Raw genomic sequence first — 19,215 nt, forward strand, 5'->3', positions numbered from 1 at the left:
TTTACGCTGAAGTGGTATTAACCAATTAGAATGGATCACCAACTTCAGGTTGCAACAGTTCAACATTTTCCCATGTCTGTCATGGGAATATCTCCTTTTCGTGTGATTCCAAATGGGTTGAAACATTTGTGTACAATCTCAGTCTGTACTTTTGTACTAAAAAACACTCAATGCCAAATGGGTACAGTTCTTCTGCAGGTAAAAACAATAGACCTTTTACAAATGGGACTTTGCTTCTCATGGGAATGAAATCTGAAGACTTCACGTTGTTGAAAAAATGATTTAGCACTTTTACATGACTGCAAAATGCAAGATCTGTAGGCCTCAGTTATGCTAACACAAGAAAATATAAAATGCAATTGATTTAATACTTAAGAAAACACATATAATATGCAAATTCATCATTAATAATATCTCATCAGTATAAGTAAAACATTTCATTATAAATTGAAAAATCTTTATCATTGCATTGCTTTAGGTATAACAGAGAAGTGAATTTTTCTCATTTGTAAATAATTTCCAAGTCATTAATCTTTCATTTAAACACAAGAAATCTTACTTTGATTCTTCTTAGGCTACTGGTTTAGAGCCTAAATTACTTCTTGACATCAACTTCAACTTCTTGCATGTGATTTAGTCAAACAGGCACTTATGTCGAACTTGGAAATACAAACATATTTCACATTTAAAATGCGTGCTAAGGCAGCTTTCTATGTTTTTTTCTCTCATTTAGGTCCATAAACTTAAACTTTTCACAGTCTAATGGCTTAAGTGACTTGAGGGGCAGAGCTATAATTTATTCTCTATCACAAGACTCTATCCCACACCATCCCAGAAAGATTCCCAAGCCGGTGGATGATCGCAGAATGCTAGCCAAGAGACGTGCTGCCAATACCTCTGCCAGTAAACAGAGAAATGCAAAGCCTTTTCATCTCGAAGTTGGTGACTTGGTGTTGGCGAAAGACATATTACCTGACAGTAAATTCCAAATGCCATTTGAACGTCATCCCTTTACCATCACTTACCGTCATGGGACTAATGTGAATGCTCTATGGGGAAGTGAAGAAGTAATTCAAAACGTTTTCCAAGTTAAGTGTTTCTATGGGCAACCTTCCGTGCAGCAAGACACAAGAAAATAATTGGATAAGGACTTTCAAGACATAGAAAATGCCCCAGTAGTCGCCAATCAGCCTTCAACATCCTCTGACCAGGACAGTGGCCACATTGCCAGGAGTGGCCCTCCCTCAGATGGTATGAAAGATGCTGCCTATTTGACCCCTGTAATGTTAGGAGGTTGAGACAGTGGTACAAGGTGTAGTTTGCACAGCAATCACTTGCCATCATCCCAGCTACGAGACCATGTAATGTGATCCTGAGAATGGCATGCTGAAGGACAGCACAGATGTATCCTCATACTGTTTTTGAATGGTTGGTATGCTTAGATGTTAGTGTTGTTATATTTACAACTATCTGTTTCAAAATAAAGGAGGAATGTAATGCACGGGCCACCCCAATCAAGGGGGCCTGCTTATGGCGGCTGTGCTGGGCCAGAGCGTTGGGGTGGGGATAGGCTCCCCATCCCCACCCCACAATGAGAACACAGCCGATTGACTGTAGAGGGGCCTGTGGCCCCGGTGGCACTCTTTGTGCTTCTGGGGTCGCACACAGAAATTATGTCATGTGGCCAGCCTTATAAGGTGGCCGCAGTTGGCGAGCGCATCTTTCTCGCGCTCCCCGATCCAACCTGGGGAACCCAGTGGCCGCAACAAGCCATTTGGGCTATTTTCTTGTCGTTGGGCTATTTTTCTTTGTGTGGGCTACTTTGGGCTACTTTCTGGGGGCTTTTGGGTTATTTTTACCATTTTTCTTTCTGTGCACGTTTTTTAACCTTATTTAATTCGTTTTGTGCTCAATTTTGCAGGTTGCTTTTTGCAGCATTGCAGGGAAGAAGAGGACGACGCAAGTGGCCCAGGAAGCCTCACCGGGGGCCGTACAGGTTTGAGCTTAGCTCACCTGACCCAAGTTACTGTTGGTGGAGGCTCCTATGGGGTTCCTGGGCTACAAGGTGAGCGGCCACCTGGCCAATTTTGTGTGGGGAGCGTTAGTGGTCCTGTTTTTTCTTGGTAGATAGGGTGGGGGCCGCCTAAATTGAGGCAAAGTGTAGGGGAGGTGCCTTTTGTCATACCTGTTGGGGTCTATGGTAAAAGGGGCCCTTACATTAAGTGCTTTTTCTGTAAGGGGAGTCCCATTGGGGTCGGAGAGTGAATTCCTGTTTGGAGGAGTTTCCTTGTGGGGGCCCATTTATAGATTTGCCTGTTCTAGTGCCCGTGCGTGGGTCATGGCGGAGAAACGGTCTCGAACAGAAGAGCTCCTTGAGGCCCTAATGCTTAGGATGGACGCTATGGACCAGGCCATAGCATCCTTGAAGGCGTAGACTTCTTCTTCAGGGGTGGTTGCATCCTCTAACAAGGATCGGCCGCAGCAGGCGGGAATATCATCTAGCGAGGAGATTCTCCTCAGCTCCAAAGCGGGGGCAGAGGAAGGGTAAGGGCGCTGGGGAGAGGCGGACAGAGGCCACTCCTGCGCAGGTTGGGAACAGTGTCAATATAGCTTCAATGCGGCCTGAGGTTAGTGCATTGCTTGGAGTAGATGCGGGGCATGCTGGAAAGGGGGGGGCAGAGTCAGATGGCAGAGCAAACTGCGGGTGTTGTGGTCCCTCCACAAGACACAGTTGTGGGTAAAGATACTGGGGAGGTCAGTCAGTGGGATCTTGTAGGCCACTTGACGTCTGTATTGTCATGGCTGTCTGAGAAGGGGTTGCTGTCTATAAAGTTAGTGGGGGGCACATTGTCAGGGGCTAAGGAGGGAGCCGTTAGGGAACAGGCACGCCAATTGGTTTCCAGGTTGGGCACTGCAAAGAGTGCCCAGGGGTCTCAAGAAAAAGTGCCAGAGTCTAACACTAGCGGGGGGTTCAGGGGACCAGCTCCTTCTCTCTAACCCCTACAGGGGGGGACCAGTTGACTACTGGTGCGGTGTCTGCAACACAACCGGTTACTTCTGCGTCCGTCGTGTCGGCAACCCAGACAATTAATCTCCCAGCGATGGTGACCTCCACAGAAACGACTTCGGTGGCCTGGGGAACTGCAACCTTCACCCCTTACGGACTTGGAGGATATTTGCTCGGAGCATGAACAGTTAGGGCTGCAGTAACCGGTTGAGGTGAGGGAGAAGATTTGGAAGGGGGCGTACATCGATATCTTCAATTTACTGGTTGACAAAGCTGAGAGGGTGGAGGTGCAGCGTTGCATAGAGTGCGCGCATTCGAGAGACTGTGGATATGTGCCACAAAGAAGGAGAGTAGAGGAGTCTTTGTACAACTGGGTTAGACCGCTTTCCATTTATCAGGCCATTTTAGCTGAACGTTTCAGCGACTTAGGTGAGCAGTTAGCTTGCTATTAGAACAGGATGGTGGGGGAGCACGATGAATATGGTGGCACAGCATGGAAGGAATATGATAAGGAATTCAGAAGAATTAAGGCATATAAGCCTTCATTGGCATGGGATCAGATACACATAATCACTTGGTTGCGTTATAGCAGTCGCACTCAGGTGCCAGGTCAGCAGCCCTTTCGTGGGCCTACAGGCACGGGCTCAGGTGATACTGGGGCCAAGAGGGGGGCCTGCAGGGATTTCAACCGGCGCTCTTGCTCGAGTTCCCCCAGGACATGCCATTTTAAGCAGTCCCGAGGACTTCCGTTTGTTGGGTTTCGAGTGGGAAGGAAAGTATTACTTTGATAGGTGTATGCCTGTGGGCTGTTCTGTGTCATGTTCCTATTTTGAGAAACTTAGTACCTTTTTGTAGTGGGTATTTAGGGGCAGGGCGCGGCATAGGTCGGTTTTACACTACTTGGATGATTTCCTTTTTCTGGGGCCCGCTGGATCTAATCAATGTGCTGGTGCGATGGACGTATTTAAAAAACCTCATGTGGTAATTTGGGGTTCCACTCGCGGAAGGAAAGACTGTGGGCCACTGTTCCACGATTGAATTCCTAGGGATAGAGTTGGACTCAGTGGCAGGTGTGTCCAGATTGCCCTGGGAGAAGGTGGTATCTTTTTCACACGCGTTGCGGTCTTGTCTAAGGGCATCAGTTGCAGTGCTTGGTCGGTCAGCTCATTTGTGCTGCGAATCACACCCATGGGGCGCCCATTTTCTCTGTCAATTGCCCAAGCTATGTCGGGTTTAAAAGTCAAACATCATCACACCAGGCTTTCCAATGAGGTCAAACAAGATATGAGGATTTGGGAAACCTTTCTGCCTAACTTTAATGGGACGGTGGTGTGGCCCAGTCCGCGGAGGTCCAACAAGGAATTGGTACTTTTTACTGATGCAGCTGGGAGCAAAGGCTTTGGGGTTATATATGGTACAGCAAGGTGCGCTCAGCGATGGCCCTTATACTGTGTCCAAGAGGGCCTAGTGGCTAATATTAGTTTCTTGGAGCTGTTCCCAATTTTAGTGGCTTTGTCTATTTGGCCAAAGGGATTTCGGAATCATTCGGTGATTTTCTGGTTAGATAATATGTCAGTGGTTGCTTGCATTAACCAGCAAACAGGTAAGTGCAAGATGATCCTAAGGCTGCTGAAAGAGATAGGGGGTCATTCCAACCCTGGCGGACGGTGTTAAAGCGGCGGCCAACCCGCCAACAGGCAGGCGGTAAGAAAAATGGAATTCTGACCCTGGCGGGAACCGCCAACAGAGACCGCCACTTTAACACTCTGACCGCCACGGCGGGACAAACAAACAGCGCGGCGGTGACCGCCAACAGACAGGCGGGAGACAATGTACCGCCCACCCTATCACAACCCACCAATCCGCCACCTTTTCCGGGGCGGTAGCCCCGCCGATAAAAACATGGCGGAAACAGACATTATGAACGGAAAACGCTCACCTCTACACACTCCACGAGGAATCTGGACAGCATGGAACCCGAACTACACATCCTACCAGCTATTGTCTTCCTGCTCCTCTACCAGGAGCACAAACGCCACCGCAGAAGACAACGGTGAGTACTGCACCTACGACACAGGGGAGGGGGGAGGCAAAAAATTACGGGGACACACGTACGCGACACACCCACACTCACCCTCACCCACAACTACATACACATCAATGCAGAGCAACAACTCAGAGTGACACCCCCAAACCCCCCGGAAGAATGCAAAGACAAAAATAAATTATCCTGAAATTTGAAGTATATTGTACGGCTAAGTAAAAAAATATATCAAACATCTCTAACTATATATACATATGTAAATTGTCCAGTCCAAATTGGGTATCAGCCATTGTTTGTGGGCCAATGGGCCTAAACACATGGGCAAAGCCCACACACGATACCCGGCTCCAATGGAGAGAACACTGCAGGGGCATCAGATAGCAAAACTACAGGCACCTCAGGGGGAAGGGAAGGGGGGGCACCTCAGCCAGATGAGTCCACGACGCCAGATCCACGAGGGGCCTCCCTGGCCACTGTTCAATCCTGGGGAGTGCAAAGCCACAGTCTCACAAGTCTCTTCAGTGGGTGGATTGCCCACTGTGCCATCCTGGGGAGTGCAAAGCCACAGTCTCACAAGTCTCTACAGTGGGTGGGTTGCCCACTGTGCCATCCTGGGGAGTGCAAAGCCACAGTCTCACAAGTCTCTACAGTGGGTGGATTGCCCACTGTGCCATCCTGGGGAGTGCAAAGCCACAGTCTCACAAGTCTCTACAGTGGGTGGGTTGCCCACTGTGCCATCCTGGGGAGTGCAAACCACAGTCTCACAAGTCTCTACAGTGGGTGGGTTGCCCACTGTGCCATCCTGGGGAGTGCAAAGCCACAGTCTCACAAGTCTCTACAGTGGGTGGGTTGCCCACTGTGCCATCCTGGGGAGTGCAAAGCCACAGTCTCACAAGTCTCTACAGTGGGTGGATTGCCCACTGTGCCATCCTGGGGAGTGCAAAGCCACAGTCTCACAAGTGGATTACAGACTCCACTGGTTCTGGAGGAGGCATGGTGCCCAGAGTGCTTTGTGCAGCCCTGCCCGACACAGTTGTGGGCCTGCCCCTTCTGCCAATGGGCCAGCGGTGCTTGAGACGGCGGTGCCCAGCGGAGCGGTGCTTGAGATGAAGGGCCCAGCGGAGCGGTGCTTGAGACGGCGGTGCCCAGCGGGGCGGTGCTTGAGACAGCGGTGCCCAGCAGAGCGGTGCTTGAGTTGAAGGGCCCAGCGGAGCGGTGCTTGAGTTGAAGGGCCCAGCGGAGCGGTGCTTGAGTTGAAGGGCCCAGCGGAGCGGTGCTTGAGATGAACGGCCCAGTTCAGCGGTGCTTGAGATGAAGGGCCCAGCGGAGCGGTGCTTGAGTTGAAGGGCCCAGCGGAGCGGTGCTTGACTTGAAGGGCCCAGCGGAGCGGAGCTTGACTTGAAGGGCCCTGTTCAGCGGTTCTTGACTTGAAGGGCCCTGTTCAGCGGTGCTTGAGATGGCGGTGCCCTGTTCAGCGGTGCTTGAGATGGCGGTGCCCTGTTCAGCGGTGCTTGCCTTGGCAGTCCTTGCCATGTTCAGCGTTGCTTGAGTTGGCGCTCCTTCATTGCCCAGCTGGGCTGGGGATGGCCGGGGCCCTCCTGGGCAGCTGGCCTGGGGATGGCCGGGGCCCTCCTGGGCAGCTGGCCTGGGGATGGCCGGGGCCCTCCTGGGCAGCTGGGCTGGGGATGGCCGGGGCCCTCCTGGGCAGCTGGCCTGGGCCCTCCTGGGCAGCTGGACTGGGGCTGGTCGGGGCCCTCCTGGGCAGCTGGGCTGGGGCTGGCGGGGGCCCTCCTGGGCAGCTGGGCTGGGGCTGGCGGGGGCCCTCCTGGGCAGCTGGGCTGGGGCTGGCGGGGGCCCTCCTGGGCAGCTGGGCTGGGGCTGGCGGGGGCCCTCCTGGGCAGCTGGGCTGGGGCTGGCGGGGGCCCTCCTGGGCAGCTGGGCTGGGGCTGGCGGGGGCCCTCCTGGGCAGCTGGGCTGGGGCTGGCGGGGGCCCTCCTGGGCAGCTGGGCTGGGGCTGGCGGGGGCCCTCCTGGGCAGCTGGGCTGGGGCTGGCGGGGGCCCTCCTGGGCAGCTGGGCTGGGGCTGGCGGGGGCCCTCCTGGGCAGCTTGGCTGGGGCTGGCGGGGGCCCTCCTGGGCAGCTTGGCTGGGGCTGGCGGGGGCCCTCCTGGGCAGCTTGGCTGGGGCTGGCGGGGGCCCTCCTGGGCAGCTTGGCTGGGGCTCGCGGGGGCCCTCCTGGGCAGCTTGGCTGGGGCTCGCGGGGGCCCTCCTGGGCAGCTTGGCTGGGGCTCGCGGGGGCCCTCCTGGGCAGCTTGGCTGGGGCTCGCGGGGGCCCTCCTGGGCAGCTTGGCTGGGGCTCGCGGGGGCCCTCCTGGGCAGCTTGGCTGGGGCTCGCGGGGGCCCTCCTGGGCAGCTTGGCTGGGGCTCGCGGGGGCCCTCCTGGGCAGCTTGGCTGGGGCTGGCGGGGCCCTCCTGGCCAGCTGGGCTGGGGCTGGCGGGGCCCTCCTGGCCAGCTGGACTGGGGCTGGCGGGGCCCTCCTGGGCAGCTGGGCTGGGGCTGGCGGGGCCCTCCTGGGCAGCTCGCCTGCTGCCGGACTTGTCGGGCGTGCTGCCCTTGCCACCCTTCCATGCTCGTCTGTGGCCCTTTCCTCCCTTTGCCGGTGTGCCAGGTGGCACCCCACTCCCTGACGGTGCCAGGGTAGTGCTTGTGGAGCCTGCTGTCTTTGGCCTCTCGCGCTGGGCACTGGCTTTCTTTGCTTTTTTTGCAGGGGGTGGGCTGGCCATCTCTTTACTCCCAGCCGAAGTAGCTGGGCTTGAAGGTGGTGGACTCCAAAATCCTTGGACTATTTTCTTAGTAGGTCCAGGTTTTGTGGTGGCTGAGGTGCTGATTGGAGCCTTATGAGATGGAGGGGGGGGGTCAGTTGATGGAAAGAGGTCAAGGTTGGAAAGGAAAATCAATTTAGTAAGACAGGGACGGGTAGTTGTAGTGGGTATGGGAGTGGAGGAAGAGGATGTGGTTGTAGGAGAGTGAAGTCTGGTGTCTTTGGGTGCAGGTGCTTGTGCTGGAGGCTGTCGTGAGATGGATGGCTGTTGGGTGGTTGGCTGCCTGCGTTTGTGTGGTTTGGAAGAGGGGGTGACAGACACACTGGGAGAGGACACAGGGGACGTGTAAATGGCAGTGGGGGTGGTGACTGCACGTGTGCGGACTGTACTGGTGGGTGTGCTGGTGATGGACGTAGTGGCTGAAGATGTTGTGCATGCAAGTGTGAGTGGAGACGTCACAGGGAGGGAGGAGGGAGATGAGGAGGAGGGGGACACAGAGGAGGCAGTGGCTGTTGGCATGTCTGCATGTGGATGTTGCTTGTGTGAATGCTTGTGTGATGTGTGGTGCTTATGTCTGGATGAGCTTCTCTTGGGTGTTGAGGTGTGTGCAGGCTGGTCTGATGGTGTGTCTGGGATAGGCAGAGGTACAGGGGAGTGGGACTGGGTTGAGGAAGTTGGAGGAGGGAGGCAGGAGACAGGGACAATGGCTGCCGTCAGTGCTGAGGCCAGAGCGATGAACGATCGCTGATGGGCAGCCTGACCCGAATGAATGCCCTCCAGGTATGCATTACTCCGGTGCACCTCCCTTTCTACACCCTGGATGGCATTTGAAAGGGTAGACTGCCCAACAATGAGCGTCCTCAGGAGGTCAATGACCTCCTCACTGAGGGCAGCAGGGGTAACTGGGGCAGGGCCTGAGGCACCTGGGGCGAAGGAGATGCCCACCTTCCTGGGTGAGCGGGCACGGGGCGAAGGCTGAGGGGCTGCTGGGAGGGCGGAGCTGGCGCGCTGGGTGGCGGCTGTACCTGTTGTTGCGGTGGGCACGGATGTAGCCGCCACCACAAGGGAGCTCCCTTCCGAGGAAGTGTCTGTGTCGCTGGTGTCACCACGTGTCCCCGCTGTGGAGCTCCCCTCGCCCTCCGTCTCACTGGTGAAATCAGAGTCAGTTGCATGGCCCTCCATGGCCATGTGAGATGCAGCTCCCTCGTGCTCCGATGCCACTTCTCCTCCGCCTGATGATGCTAATGCACACATGAACAGGAAGACCACAAAAAAAGGGGGGGGTGGAGAAACAAAGACATGTTGAGTGCATGCATTGGCGACACCGTTGGCGGAGAGGACAGACACAGAAGCCCCCTGCACTACGCCGCACACTTGGGGTACACTACTCAATCCGTGGGACATGGCCTATAAGCCTATGGACGACAACTCCACACATAAGTGATACAGGGCCATGATTAGCTGTACTAGGCAACCTACAGAGGTGGGGGGCGGGGGTACAGGGCCATGCCTAACGGAGGGGCCTAGCCTACAGAAAACGCCCTGGCCTAGGGATACCCACAGCCCTCCCCCCCCACCTAGACACCTCCAATGTGTGCAAAATCAGCAGAATGTGCTTGTACTCACCCCCTTGTGTCTGCTGTGATGTCCTCACGCGCCCATCCAAATCGGGGTAGGCCACCGCCAGGATCCGGGACATCAGGGGGGTCAAAGTACGACTGGCACCCCTCCTACGTTGGGAGGCCATCCCCAGCAGAGCCTCCGCGGTCATCCTGCTCCCGCGGCGGATGTCCTCCCACCTCTTCCGGCAGTGGGTGCCCCGTCTGTTGTGGACCCCCAGGGTCCGGACGTCCTTGGCGATGGCATGCCAAATGTCGATTTTCTGATGGGCACTGACCTATGTGACATGTGCAGGGGGAGAAAGAAAAACAAACATCACCTTCTGCATGCTCGATGTGAGTGGCCCCCCATCCCCACCCTTGCCATGTGGCACATGCTCTCATCTTTCGTTTGATGCATGCCTCATTCGCTCACCCCCCAACCATCTTTCATTCACCTCACTCAACCCAGGCATTGGCCACAAAGCATGGTCCCAGTGTACTTACCACGAGTTTCTCCAATTCTTCAGAAGTGAAGGCAGGGGCCCTTCCCCCAGTCGCAGCAGCCATTGTCTCTTCCAGACCGAGGTCACAGCAGCACTTGCAGTATAGGTCCTCTCCTGTGGATGATCAGGTATCGAGTGATTAAGCAGATAGAAAATGGCGGTCACGCCAGCCGCGGTGCGTACCGCGGCGGTGCGTACCGCGACCACCGGCGCACATCCACATTGGCTCCTGAAACCCATAGGGTTCAATGTTAACCAATGCGGCTTTACGCCGCGGTCTTCAACCGCCACGGTGTGCCACGCCAGCGCATTGACCTCACATCCCACTGTCGCACTTCACAGGTCAGGCAGCCACCATTTCAAGGGCCCCCATATCTTAATATCTACTGCGTCACACATACCTAGGCCTTGCATCAACACTCATACAAGCCATTCAATGCATTGAGAATCGTGTACTGTGCAAGCTGTGGGAACGTACCTGTGGGTTGATTGACTCTGTGCTCCATGTTGTCCTTCCTAGGCACCGTCCGCTGGGACTTGCGAGGAGATGGAGGAATCTTCCCATCTACAAACCACTGGTGGACCTGTCGACAATGGAAGAAAGACATGTCATACTGACATACAGGCTTGACAGAGCCACTATACAGGAACTGTGTGCCCAGCTGGAGCCAGACCTGATGTCACCCATCCGCCAACCCACAGGGATCCCCCCTCTAGTGCAGGTGCTGTCAGTACTCAATTTTTTGGCAAGTGGGTCATTTCAAACAACAGTGGCCATTTCATCAGGGATGTCTCAGCCCATGTTTTCCAAGGTGTTGTCCGGAGTGTTGTCTGCCCTGCTGAAATACATGCGGAGCTACATTGTTTTCCCTGAGGTGGGCGATTTGGCTACAGTGAAGGGTGATTTCTATGCGCTTGGACATATTCCCAACATCATTGGTGCAATTGATGGGACACATGTGGCTTTGGTCCCCCCAGCACGAGTGAACAGGTGTACAGGAACAGAAGAAGTTATCATTCCATGAATGTCCAGGTGGTCTGTTTGGCTGACCAGTACATCTCCCATGTAAATGCCAAGTTCCCAGGGTCAGTGCATGACGCGTACATCATGCGAAATAGCAGCATCCCTTACGTGATGGAACTACTTCAGAGACACCGTGTGTGGCTAATTGGTGACTCTGGTTACCCCAACCTGTCCTGGCTACTGACCCCAGTGAGGAATCCCAGGACAAGGGCAGAGGAACGGTACAATGAGGCCCATGGGCGGACTAGGACGGTGATGGAGCGGACGTTCGGCCTCCTAAAGGCCAGGTTTAGGTGCCTCCATATGACAGGTGGATCCCTAATGTACTCACCAAAGAAGGTGTGCCATATCATCGTGGCCTGCTGTATGCTTCACAACCTGGCTTTGCGACGCCAGGTGCCTTTCCTGCAGGAGGATGGTCCAGATGGTGGTGTTGTGGCAGCTGTGGAGCCTGCGGAGAGTGAAGAGGAGGAAGACGAAGAGGACGACACAGACAACAGGGACACAGTAATACTGCAGTATTTTCAATGACATACAGGTAAGAATCAACACCGGCATTTTACATTTAATTAAAGTCTCCTGCCTCTCTACTGTCTGAGTTTCCCCCCAGTGTATGTTGACTGAGTTGTGACTTTCCCTTCCAATTTCAGAGATGTGGGCCCCACTCCGTGACCTCTGCTTTGTTTCCCCATGGACTACAGCTGTGTGACAGTGGTATGTTGTCATCACAATGTAACTGGACATTTTGGCACGGTGCTGTGTAATGCATTTGTTCAAAAATACAGGCAGACTCCAGATTATTTTTGTGCAATAAGTGTGTTTATTAAAGTGTAAAAATTTGGGAAATGGTTGCAATTCGGTGATGGGTGATGGTGGAGGAATGTCCATGGCAGAGTCCAGATTTTCAGTCTCACAGGTGCATTGTCCATATGCCTGTGGAAGGTGGAGCAGGGGCAGTTTAAGGTTGGACAGGGTGACAATGTGGGACAGTGGGATGACAATCAGGGGGTATCCTTTCCTGGCGGGGGTCTTGGCATCCTACTCTGTCTTCTTCCTATATCTCAGGCACCGCTTGCAGGGTGGTTCTCCTTCTGCAGGGGGTGGGGTTCTGGTGGCCTGTTGTTCTTGTGTCGGGGCCTCCTGTCCACTAGCGCCGGCGGAGGTGGTAGCCTGTTCTTGGTCCATGCTAGTGACAGGGGCCCTTTGTGGTGCCACATGGTCCCGCAATGTGCTGACAATCTGATTGAGAGCCACAACGATGGTGCCCATTGCGGAACTGATTATTCTGAGTTCTTCCCTGAACCCCATAAACTGTTCCTCCTGCAGTACCTGGATCTCCTGGAACCTGGCCAGGACCGTCGCCATCGTCTCCTGGGAGCGGTGGTATGCTCCCATGATGGAGGAGAGGGCCTCGTGGAGAGTGGGTTCCCTGGGCCTGTCCCCCCGTCACACAGCAGCCCTCCCAGTTCCCCTGTTTCCCTGGGCCTCTGTCCCCTGGACCGTGTTACCACTACCACTGCCCCCAGATCCCTGTTGTTGTTGGGGTGGTGGGTTAACCTGGGTGCCCTGTAGTGGTGGACACACCGCTGATTGACGTGTCCTGGAGCTAGAAGCATGGGCCCGCTGGGTGGGTGCTGTGCTGGTGTTCCCAGAGGGGGGTAGGTCTGCTGTGGCCTGTGGCTGTCTGAGGGGAACCGACCGTCCCGAGGTCCCCGATGGGCCGGGCTGGTCATCTGGGTCCAGAGAGACAGAGCTGCTGTCATCACTGTGGGCCTCTTCTGGGGGTGGAATGGACATTTCTGGACCCTCCTGGGCGGTGTTGTGGCGTTCGGGTCCTGCAGGGGTATAAGAGTATGGTTATTGCTTCTGTGTGTGCCATAGCGTGCAATGGGTGGGTGCCCGTGTACCCCAGTGCTGGCATTCCCTTGTGGGGGCTGTTGTGATGGTGGTTTGGAGGGGGATGGGTATGTGCAGTGGGCATGCTTAGGTGATGGGTGTCCATGGTTTGTGGTTGCATGCAGGGCTTGGTGTTGGGATGGGTGGGTTGTGATGGTGAGACATTAGCAAGGAGGATGTGTGATGGGGGTGGGGGGGAGGGCGGGGGTATGATTTGGCATGCCGGTGGGTGGGGGGGGGATGAAGTAGTTGAGATTCGACTTACCAGAGTCCATTCCTCCGCCTACTCCTGCGAGACCCTCAGGATGCAGGATCGCCAAGACCTGTTCCTCCCATGTTGTAAATTCTGGGGGTTGAGGTGGGGGTCCGCCGCCAGTCTTCTGCACCGCGATGTTGTGTCTGGATACCATGGAACGCACCTTCCCCCGTAGGTCGTTCCACCGCTTCCTGATGTCGTCCCGATTTCGTGGATGCTGACCCACAGCGTTGACCCTGTCCACTATTCTTTGCCATAGCTCCATCTTCCTGGCAATGGTGGTGTGCTGCACCTGTGCCCCGAAGAGCTGGGGCTCTACCCAAACTATTTCCTCCACCATGACCCTGAGTTCAGCGTCTGTAAACCTGGGGTGTCTTTGGGGTGCCATGGGGTGGTGTGGATGAGGTGTGGGGTGGCATTTGTGGTGATGAGTGTGGTGAGTGTGGTGGTGTGTGGTGTTTTGTGCGTGGATGTTGTGTGAGTGATGGTGTTATGTGCCTCTGAATGCTCTGTACTAGCTGGTGGTGTCTCTCTCTGGCCTAAGTCAATAAATGGTGGTCGTAGGGGTTTGTGGGTGATGTGGGTGTGTGTTTTATATTGTGGTGGGAGTGGTGTTTGTATGTGTATCAGGTGTGTGTATTTCAAAATGTCCAATGTGGCAGTGTTTTGGAGCTGTGTGTGTATTTTGAGCGCAGCGGTGTGTACCGCCAATGGAATACCGCGGTTGAAAGACCGCAGCGTGGATTCGTGGATCGGAATGGAATGGGCGTATTTCTGTTGGCGTGACGGTGGAGGTTTGGTCATCGCCAGTTTTTCGCTGGCCATTGGTGTGGCGGACTTTTGTGGATGTCGGGTTTTTGGCGGTTTGCCTGTTGCGGGTCAGAATGACGTGGTGGTTTTCCGCGCCCGCGGCGGTGTTATGGCGGTCTTCTGACCGGCGGTAAGCGCATTTTACCGCCGAGGTCAGAATGACCCCCATAGTCTTGTTGTGTTTAAGGTTGAATGTGACCTTCAGAGCTAAGCACGTTCCTGGAGTGTTGAATAATGCTGCTTATGCACTCTCCCGTTTTAAGTTGCAGGTTTTCAGGTCTCACATCCCCGGAGCGGAGGAGTTCTCAACTCCCTTTCCAGAGCATCTGTGGCAGATTGGTGCCAAGGAATACCAGACCTCATGGTAGCCAACTTAGCACCCAGAACGCTGAAGGATTACCAGGAAACCTTTGCAGCATATGTTGATTTCCGGGGTGGGGCGGTCTCATCTACTTGTTTTGATCCGGCCTCAATCTTGGCATTTTTATAAGTTTTGAGGGCTGAGGGGAAGACAATTGCGTGTGCCAGGCATTTCTCTGCTGCTATTTCTTTCTTTACACAAACATGGGGGAGGCCTGATGGTACGAAACATTTTTGGTAAGAAGGGCCCTTAGGGGATGGCAGCGCATTCAGGGATCTAAGCCAGATGCTCGGCGGCCCATTGATGTGGCAAAGTTGGGGGCCTTGCTAGTCATGTTGGATCATGTTTGTACCTCTCCCTGGGAGGTCACGTTATTTAAGTCAGCCTTAACCCTTGCCTTTTATGGTGCTTTTAGATTGAGTGAACTGGTCACGCGCAATAAAAGGGACACCTTGGGGGGGTCGGCAATCGGCGAGTAATCATTGGCCAGAGGGGACCAGGTGTCTGGTGATTAAGATTCCCCACTCTAAGGCAGATCAGGATGGAAAGGGGACCATATTCTGTTGCTTAGAGCCCCAGGTAATGCATGTTGTCCTATACGCAACTTAGAGGTCTTCCTAGCTCAGCGTGCTCCAGGGGAGACGGGTGCGGTTTTGGTGCATGCGGACGGCATGCCACTTACTAGGTACCAATTCTCACAGGTACTCACGCGCTCCCTTCTGGGAGCGGGTTTGGATGCCTCAGATTTTGGCACTCACTCCTTTAGAATAGGGGCGGCTACAGTGGCGGTGGCAATGGGATTCCCAGGAGCAGCGGTTAAGAGAATTGGAAGGTGGTCATCGTTTTGCTACAAGCGATATGTGAGACTTCATATGCTATGAGTTCATGTCCTTGACACCACGCTTTCTTTGTAGACTCCCGCCGCAGGTATTTGATGGTTCCGAAGACCCCTGTGTACGCAGGAGTTGCTGGTATCCTTGAGGTGTGGGTAATCGGGCATTCACATGTCCGACGTCCAGGTGAACTATTTGCAAGAAGTGTCTTTGCATCACGCACATCGGAGGCTGGTGTCCGCATCTCTTTCTTTGGCCGAGGCGGGCTGCAGCTCACTCAATTAAGGACATTCCTGGTTTCAATGCCCACATTAAACTACCCGTCACCAGACATCATTGTGCTGCACCTTGGGGGTAATGATCTGGTTGCTCTAGGATGCCAGTAGCTCTTCGAACTGATAATATCTGAAATTGTTTGGTTGGCCAAAAAATTCCCTCAGGCTGTCCTTGCTTGGTCGAACATGATCTCTCGTTCTTTCTGGAAGGGCGGGATCTCAGTGAAAGCCCTCAATGACTCAGTGAGAAGAATCAATAGCAAACTGGCCAAGTTGTTTCGGACTCCAAGGTTGGCTGTGGTCCCGCATGGCTGCATCAAAGGAGACAGGTTTTTTCTGCAGGAGAGAGTTCATCTTTCGCGAGTGGGCTATGAAATGTTTTTAGAGAATTTACTCGCCTGGCTCTCTCAGCATACGTGACCTCTTCCTGTTGGGGGGAGGCCTCATCGTCGGGCAACAATGTGGGCCCGTGGCATGGGTGAGATCATGACTGTGAAGATAAATGGTGTAGGAAGTTGGCTCTGTATGCACTATTTCAAAGTAAGGAATAGTATGCACAGAGTCCAAGGGTTCCCCTTAGAGGTAAGATAGTGGCAAAAAGAGATAATACTAATGCTCTATTTTGTGGTAGTGTGGTCGAGCAGTAGGCTTATCAAAGGAGTAGTGTTAAGCATTTGTTGTACATACACACAGGCAATAAATGAGGAACACACACTCAGAAACAATTCCAGGCCAATAGGTTTTTGTTATAGAAAAATATCTTTTCTTAGTTTATTTTAAGAACCACAGGTTCAAATTCTACATGTAATATCTCATTTGGAAGGTATTGCAGGTAAGTACTTTAGGAACTTTGAATAATTACAGTAGCATATATACTTTTTACATAAAACACATTTAGCTGTTTTAAAAGTGGACACTGCAATTTTCACAGTTCCTGGGGGAGGTAAAGTTTTGTTAGGTTTTGCAGGTAAGTAAACCACCTACGGGGTTAAGATTGGGGTCCAAGGTAGCCCACCGTTGGGGGTTCAGAGCAACCCCAAAGTTACCACACCAGCAGCTCAGGGCCGGTCAGGTGCAGAGTTCAAAGTGGTGCCCAAAGCGCATAGGCTTCAATGGAGAGAAGGGGGTGCCCCGGTTTCAGTCTGCCAGCAGGTAAGTACCCGCGTCTTCGGAGGGCAGACCAGGGGGGTTTTGTAGGGCACCGGGGAGGACACAAGTCCACACAAAAAGTCCACCCTCAGCAGCGCGGGGCGGCCGGGTGCAGTGTGCAAACAAGCGTCTGGTTTCCAATGGGAGTCAATGGGAGACCAAGGGGTCTCTTCAGCGGTGCAGGCAGGCAAGGGGGGGGCTCCTCGGGGTAGCCACCACCTGGGCAAGGGAGAGGGCCTCCTGGGGGTCACTCTTGCACTGGAGTTCTGATCCTTCAGGTGCTGGGGGCTGCGGGTGCAGGGTCTTTTCCAGCCGTCGGGATTATAGAGTCAGGCAGTCGTGGTCAGGGGGAGCCTGGGGATTCCCTCTGCAGACGTCGCTGTGGGGGCTCAGGGGGGACAACTTTGGTTACTCACAGTCTCGGAGTCGCCGGAGGGTCCTCCCTGAGGTGTTGGTTCTCCACCAGTCGAGTCGGGGTCACGGGTGCAGTGTTGCAAGTCTCACGCTTCTTGTGGGGATTGCAGGGGTCTTTAAATCTGCTCCTCTGAAACAAAGTTGCAGTCTTTTTGGAGCAGGGCCGCTGTCCTCTGGAGTTTCTTGTTCCTCTTGAAGCAGGGCAGTCCTCTGAGGATTCAGAGGTCGCTGGTCCTGGGGAAAGCGTCGCTGGAGCAGGTTTCTTTAGAAGGCAGGAGACAGGCCGGTAGGACTGGGGCCAAAGCAGTTGGTGTCTTCTTCCTTCTTCTGCAGGGGTTTTTCAGCTCAGCAGTCCTCTTCTTCTGTAAGTTGCAGGAATCTAAATTCTTAGGTTCAGGGGAGCCCTTAAATACTAAATTTAAGGGCGTGTTTAGGTCTGGGGGGTTAGTAGCCAATGGCTACTAGCCCTGAGGGTGGGTACACCCTCTTTGTGCCTCCTCCCAAGGGGAGGGGGCCACATTCCTATCCCTATTGGGGGAATCCTCCATCTGCAAGATGGAGGATTTCTAAAAGTTAGAGTCACTTCAGTTCAGGACACCTTAGGGGCTGTCCTGACTGGCCAGTGACTCCTCCTTGTTATTCTCATTATCTCCTCCGGCCTTGCCGCCAAAAGTGGGGCCGTGGCCGGAGGGGGCGGGCAACTCCACTAGCTGGAGTGCCCTGCGGTGCTGGAACAAAGGGGGTAAGCCTTTGAGGCTCACCGCCAGGTGTTACAGCTCCTGCCTGGGGGAGGTGATAGCATCTCCACCCAGTGCAGGCTTTGTTACAGGCCACAGAGTGACAAAGGCACTCTCCCCATGTGGCCAGCAACATGTCTCGAGTGTGGCAGGCTGTTTGAACCAGTCAGCCTACACGGGTAGTTGGTTTAAGTTTCAGGGGGCACCTCTAAGGTGCCCTCAGGGGTGTATTTTACAATAAAATGTACACTGGCATCAGTGTGCATTTATTGTGCTGAGAAGTTTGATACCAAACTTCCCAGTTTTCAGTGTAGCCATTATGGTGCTGTGGAGTTCGTGTTTGACAGACTCCCAGACCATATACTCTTATGGCTACCCTGCACTTACAATGTCTAAGGTTTTGCTTAGACACTGTAGGGGCACAGTGCTCATGCACTGGTGCCCTCACCTATGATATAGTGCACCCTGCCTTAGGGCTGTAAGGCCTGCTAGAGGGGTGACTTATCTATACTGCATAGGCAGTGTGAGGTTGGCATGGCACCCTGAAGGGAGTGCCATGTCGACTTACTCGTTTTGTTCTCACCAGCACACACAAGCTGGCAAGCAGTGTGTCTGTGCTGAGTGAGGGGTCCCCAGGGTGGCATAAGCTATGCTGCAGCCCTTAGAGACCTTCCCTTTCATCAGGGCCCTTGGTACCAGGGGTACCAGTTACAAAGGACTTACCTGGATGCCAGTGTGTGCCAATTGTGGAATCAAAAGTACAGATTAGGGAAAGAACACTGGTGCTGGTGCCTGGTTAGCAGGCTTCAGCACACTTTCAATTCAAAACATAGCATCAGCAAAGGCAAAAAGTCAGGGGGTAACCATGCCAAGGAGGCATTTCCTTACAAATGGGTACCTTTGTATTGAAAAATTGGCTGACAAGCTAATTGGACCCTCCAAGGGGTGCTGGCTGGGAAGTGTGGATGACACACAGGGGTGCAGGGGTTTGCGAGTGGTCACTGGCATCTGGCCCCTCGGGCCAACCACCTGCCCATGCACAGAAGGTCGGAAGCGAGCACTGGGCCTGGGGGTGTGGACTCTGAGGGTGGCGGGGGCACCTGAGGTAGGTATCCTAGCGGGCAGCCGGGCAGCCGGGCCCCCTCCACAGCAATCCAGTTTGGAAGGTATGAGAATACCCTGATGGAGATCCTACCCCTGGGATTTGTAGCATAAGGAGGGGTAGGGTTTGGGTTATGGTAAAACAGTCATGATCTTATTCACAGCCACCAACACTGGGTATGCAGTAATGAACGGTTCTTTAGTCAGTAACAGGAATTTGGATGTATTAGCGTACTCGGTTAAGTCTAGGCATCCCTTGAACACGGTAAATACTTTGTGAACATGATTGTGGTTACTGTGTATAATTTTGATTAACAATATTTTGTCAATTAGATACGGCCGGGGGTTTGAGACCCCTAATCCCAAAGTGAAGTACATCTAAG

The sequence above is a fragment of the Pleurodeles waltl genome, chromosome 4_2, assembly GCF_031143425.1.
Source record: "Pleurodeles waltl isolate 20211129_DDA chromosome 4_2, aPleWal1.hap1.20221129, whole genome shotgun sequence".
Taxonomy (NCBI): Eukaryota; Metazoa; Chordata; class Amphibia; order Caudata; family Salamandridae; genus Pleurodeles; species Pleurodeles waltl.